Source organism: Loxodonta africana, chromosome 3 (genome assembly GCF_030014295.1).
Source record: "Loxodonta africana isolate mLoxAfr1 chromosome 3, mLoxAfr1.hap2, whole genome shotgun sequence".
Taxonomy (NCBI): Eukaryota; Metazoa; Chordata; class Mammalia; order Proboscidea; family Elephantidae; genus Loxodonta; species Loxodonta africana.
Window position 1 is genome coordinate 134,314,506 of NC_087344.1, and position 6,000 is coordinate 134,320,505.

At 38.3% G+C, this 6,000-nt stretch overlaps 1 pseudogene; it reads right to left on the reverse strand.

Annotated features, from left to right (window-relative positions):
* The window catches only part of LOC100663326 (guanylate-binding protein 4-like), a 52,568-nt pseudogene extending 47,729 nt beyond the window's left edge, over nucleotides 1-4,839 (reverse strand).
* Between the last annotated feature and the right edge of the window lie 1,161 nt (nucleotides 4,840-6,000).

A 6,000-nucleotide genomic window follows, 5' to 3' on the forward strand; every position in this document is an offset into this window, starting at 1 on the left:
CAATTGGCATAACAAAATGTATTAAGAAAATGTTCTGCATTCCGCTTTGGTGAGTGGCATCTGGAGTATTACAAGCTAGCAAGTGGCCATCTAAAATGCATCAATTGGTCTCAACCCACCTGTTATAAAGGAGAATAAAGAACATTGAAGACATAAGGTAAATACGAGCTCAAGAGATGGAAAGGATCATGTAAAATAGAGACTCCATCATCCTGAGACCAGAAGAACTAGATGGTGCCCAGCTACCACTGATGACTGCCCTGACAGGAAACGCAAGAGAGAATCCCTGATGGAGCAGAACAGTGAGACGCAGACCTGAAATTCTTGTAAAAAGACCATACTTAAGGGTCTGACTGAGACTAGAGGGACCCCAAAGGTCATGGTCCTCAGACCCTTTGTTAGCCCAAGACTGGATGCACTCCTGAACCAACTCTTCAGACTGGAATTGGACTGGACTATAAGACAGTACATAATATTGGTGATGAGTGAGCTTCTTGGCTCAAGTTGACACATGAGACTATGTGGGCAACTCCTGTTTGGAGGCGGGATGAGAATACAGAGGGGAATAGGAGCTGGTTGAATGGACTCAAGGAATTCAGGGTGGAGAGGAAGAATGTGCTATCTCATTAAGGGGAGAGTAGCTAGGACTACATAGCAAGGCGTGTGTAAGTTTTTGTATGAGAGACTGACTTGATTTGTAAACTTTCACTTGAAGCACAATAAATTAAAAAAAGAATAGTAGATATAAATAGCATACCAATCATAACTAGCAATATACAAACACCAGAAGATAAGTGAGAAAACTGGAATCTTCTAAAAATTAAAAAGTTGTGCTCAAAAGTCTTCACTAAAAGAGTAAAAATGAATTTACCGACTGGGAAAATATTTTTTACTATGATATATCCAACAAAGGTCTAATCTCTAAAATCTATAGGAAAATCCAACACCTCTAAAACGAAAAGACAACCCAATTAAAAAATGGGCAAAGGATATGAACAGACACTTAATCAAAAGACATTCAGGCAGCTAACCTACGCATAAGGAAATGATCATTACCCATTAGAGAAATGCATATCAAAACCACAGTGAGATACCATCTCACACTGACATTACTGGTACAAATCAAAAAACAAACTAACAAACAAAAACAAAAAACAAAATAACAAATGTTGGAGAGGCTGTGGGGAGATTGGAACACTTATGCACTGCTGGTGGGAATGTAAAATGTTACAACTGTTTTGGAAAATGATATGGCGCTTCCTTAAAAAGTTGAAAATAGAAATACCATACAATCCAGCAACCCTTTCTTAGGAATATATCTCAGATAAGAGCTGTCACACAAATAGACATATGCACAGCCATGTTCTTTGCAGCATTATTCACAATATCAAAAAGATAGGAACAACTTAGGAGCCCATCAACACATGAATGGACAAAAAAACTATGGCACATACCCACAAAGGACTACTATGCAACAATAAAGAACAAGGATGAATCCGTAAAACATCTCACAACATGGATCAATCTGGAGGGCATTATGTTGAGTGAAATTAGTCAATCGCAAGTGACAAATACTGTAGGAGACCATTATTATAAAACTCACGAAAAGGTTTACACACAGAAAGAAACAATCTTTGAAGTTTACAACGGGGGAGGGTGGGGAAGGAAAAATGCTAGACAATAAATAAGTGGTAACTTTAGTGAAGAATAAGACAGCAACCAATACAGGGGAAGTCAACACAACTTGACCAAAGCAAGATCATGGAAGCTTCATAGAGACATCCAAACTCCCCGTGGGACCGAATTATTGGGCACCATGGTCTTGCGGAACATCTAGCTCAGTTGGCAAAACGTAGTTCGTAAAGAAAATGTTCTACATCCTAATTTGGTGAGTAGCATCTGGGATCTTAAAAGCATGTGAATGACCACCCAAGATACTCCACTGGCCCCACCCCATCTGGAGCACAGGAGAATGAAGAAAACCAAAGACACATGGGAAAGGTTAGTCCAAAGGACTAATGGACCACAACTACCACAGCCTCCACCAGACTGAGTCCAGCACATCTAGATGGTGCCCAGCTACCACTACTGACTGCTTTGACAGGGATCACAGTAGAGAGTACCAGACAGAGCTGGAGAAAAATGTACAACAAAATTCTAACTCACATAAAAAGACCAGACTTACTCATCTGACAGAGACTGGAGAAACCCTGAGAGTATGGCCCCCAAATACCCTTTTAACTCAGTACTAAAGTCACTCCTTAGGTTCACCCTTCACTCAAAGATTAGACAGGCCTATAAAGCAAAAAGAGACTAAATGGGCACACTAGCCCAGGGGCAAGGAAGAGATGGCGGGGGTGGGGGGGGGACAGGAAAGCTGATAATGCGGAACTCAAGGTTGAGAAAGTGAGAGTGTTGACATGTTATGAGGTCAGTAACCAATGTTACAAAACAATATGTATATTAATTATTTAATGAGAAACTAATTTGCTCTGTAAACCTTCATCTAAACCACAATCAAAATATATATATATATATAATCAACTGGGAAGAAATTAAGGAAGAGAAAACCAAAAACAACAACAATGAAAAGATTCCTCTTGACTAATTACATATGAAGTCACTGTAATACATAGTATAATATGAATGGATCCTCTTATTTCTGTAGCATCATTTAATACACTACTGAGATGTTTCTAGGCCAACCTATTTACAGGGTTTGTGTCTCATAAAGGATTCAAGGTCAACTCATATTTTGTGAAAGGCATGACAGTCCCTAACAACCAATCCAGTTTCTTACATTTATTTGCTTATACATTTTATATTTAATGAGTCTCTTGCCAGTTTAATGTTCATGATATAAAATGAATAATAGAGTTCCAAATTTATACCATAGATTCTGTATCAGCTTGGATTTTAGTTTATCTGTGAATAACAGAAAACTGTTGCTTAAATACCTGAAAGTTTACTTCCCTCTCTCATATGTGTCCAAAGAAAAAGTCCATGGCTTTTCCTCACAGAGTCATCAGGGACACTAGCTCTTTCTATTTCCTGCTTAACTATCGCATGCCTCTTTATGGTCCAAGATGGCTTACCTCCAGATGTCTGGGACATAGTATGGCCATACAAGTGTTTGTTTAAAAAACCGTCTACCTCTGTAAAGAGGCAGTAAGTGTGGAATTTCAAACAATGGGAATGAAAAAAATGTAGTATTGTGTCTGGACTAGAAAGGACTTCCTCAGGGTGTCATGCATCCCCTACTCTGTGTTTTGGACCTGCGGCCAGTGGAAGAGAAAATTGAGATGACATGATTGGATACCTGAGAGTTAAGAGCTAGAGTCCTATCTTGCTCTGTGAGTACCTGGTCCCTATCCTTCTCCATCTCCTCAATCAATTGCTTCATATGCTCCTGGCCACTCTTTTCTTTCTGTTCCACCATTTGCTGATACTTTATTTCCTCCCACATTTTCTTCTGGAGTCAGTACAGATTCAGATTTCACATGTTCCACTGAAATGGAATAGGAAGAAAAGAAATCATGTAAAATTGCAGTTTTGCTTTCTTCTTCCTTCCACACTTATTTGTTATTGTTACTATTTTATATAGGAAGTTCCCTGGGGCCATTTTTGGGGGGTAACCTTAATGCTACTTTCTATATTATACACACTCAGAAAGGGCTTTGGAAGCTAAGACACATGTCTGCTGTTTTTGCTGTAGTTGAATGATCCCAGGTGTACCAGGCCTGGGAAGAGGGACAATAATTACCAAAAGGGCTTCTAGAAACTGAGAAGGCTGAATCTCATTTTATACATCCATTCCCTGCAGACATGAGCTCTCCATGCTGCCAGGACCCAGGAGCCCCATCAATGTCTAAAGACCATACAACCTCTACCCATTTGAGAGCTGGACAATGTCTACACATTGAAGCTAGTTAGTTGTCTCTGGCATTGATGGCATATGAGAACTTCCGTCTTATTGCAGTCGTTATGTGACCTATTGGTAACTGGCAGGAATTATGCTGAACTGTGCCCAAAAAATATGTTAAGCCCTCGTCTGATTTGGTCTATGTTCCCAACACTGCAACTCCATTACAGGATACAACTAAACCCTTGATTAAGAGCATAAGGCTGAGGATATATAGAAGAGTAGTGTGGATAAGGATGGAAAAGTGAACCCTGAACTAAACTGAACTAGCCTGATAACTCCTCATTGTAAAATGCATCCCAATTATAAAATTTACAATCTCTCTAGAGTCAATGTGCATGTTTGCAAATATAGGATCCAGTCTATGACTATCTTTAATATTAGTATTAAAAATAAGTATGAAATGAAAAGATTCAATAGGAAGCACATTGGCTTCCCACCTAAATTGCATCTTTACAACTTTATGGGTCTAAAAAAAGGAGCAGGCGTCACGATTTCAAGTTTGCATTAGTTAAAATTATCTAATTGTTCTGAATTTGCTCGTTGAACTTAAGCCCTGGTGAGAAGGTATAGGAGAGGAAAGCTCTGTTCTTTGTATTTTTAAATTATGATACACAATAGACTTGTCTCTCTGTTGCTCATCTGAAGATCCTGGATCTCTTTCTGGAGTTTTATTCTCTCCTCCCTGAATTCCTCCTTGAGAAGTTGTTCCCATTCCTAAAGAGGAAGAGGATACTGAGTCTCATGCAGCATAAAATAGGATCACTAAATTTTGTCCCAAAGTTGCCAAATTAGTTTCCTTTATAATACAGAACCTCCATTAGTTCCTCAAGATCTTTTTGACATTCATTCTTGAAATACTTTCCTCCCTTAACTTCCATTATATCACTTTCTCTTCAGTCTCCTATCCTTGCTATGAATTTTTCTTGAGTTTTTTCTCCAGGTTAAGGGTTGCTTTTTTTATTATAGTCTCTGAAATATTGGTTTCCCAGAATTCTACCCAGGCATCCTTGAATTCACATTGAACACAACCGTTTATATTAATTGTCATTTTTTTGTTTTTGTTTTTTTGCTTCAACTCTCACCTGTATAATATTTATTCTCATGTATATGGCTCAGAAAAAAAAATTTTTTTTTTTTTTTTTGCTCAGAAGGAAGGTTGAAATCAATGGGAACGTTCCTATAGGATGCTCAGAATCAGGGAAGATTTCTGATCATGGAATTCAATTCAATCCTCTGAAATATGGTGGAAGGACTAAGACGAAACATTTGATGAGATCAGGGCCTGCAGTAAACCATTCTGCATTTCTGACCCAACATCTAGACTCAACATAGATTTGGAGTAGGGCCTAAGAACCGGAAGGTTCTGACATGCTGGGCACTTAACCAGTGCAGTTAAGTGAGTAGATGATTTGGGAATTTTCCTACTCATTAGGGAGCTTACAGAGATAAAGTCATACCAGATATGACAGAAACAAAATTACTGTAGATTCCATTAAGTAGGAAAGACAGGCTACATATTTTTTCATAAGGTATTACCCTGAAAAGTAACTTTATTTCTCATGAAATTACAATTTCCTCATTTAAAAATGAGAATATAATAGTTCCTATGCTATGCTATAAGATGAGAATTGAAATACGTAATGCCTGTAAAACACTTTGTGTAGGGCCTGGCAATTTATAGTCCCTGTTTATTGAGTATTGTAATAATGAAAGGTTCCATCCAAATGTTCATGTAAAAGATAAGAAATGGGCAGAACTAGGAGTAAGTCAATAAGCAGGTGACCAGAATGCTGGGCTAGCAAAGAACTTATTCTGGGTGTAAAGCTATAACCTTCATGCTGTGTTTTTGATTAGGAACAGTGGAAGGAAAAACTGAAATGACACATATTAAATACCGGAAGTTTAAGAGCTAGAATCCTCTCTTGGTCTGTCAACAACTGTATTCTATCTCTCTCCATTTTCTCGGTCAATTGTTTCACATGTTCCTGATGACTCTTTTCTCTCTGTTCCATCATCTGCTGATGCTTTATTTGCATTTCCTCTGACATTTTTGCTACAGCCTCTGCAGATTCAGC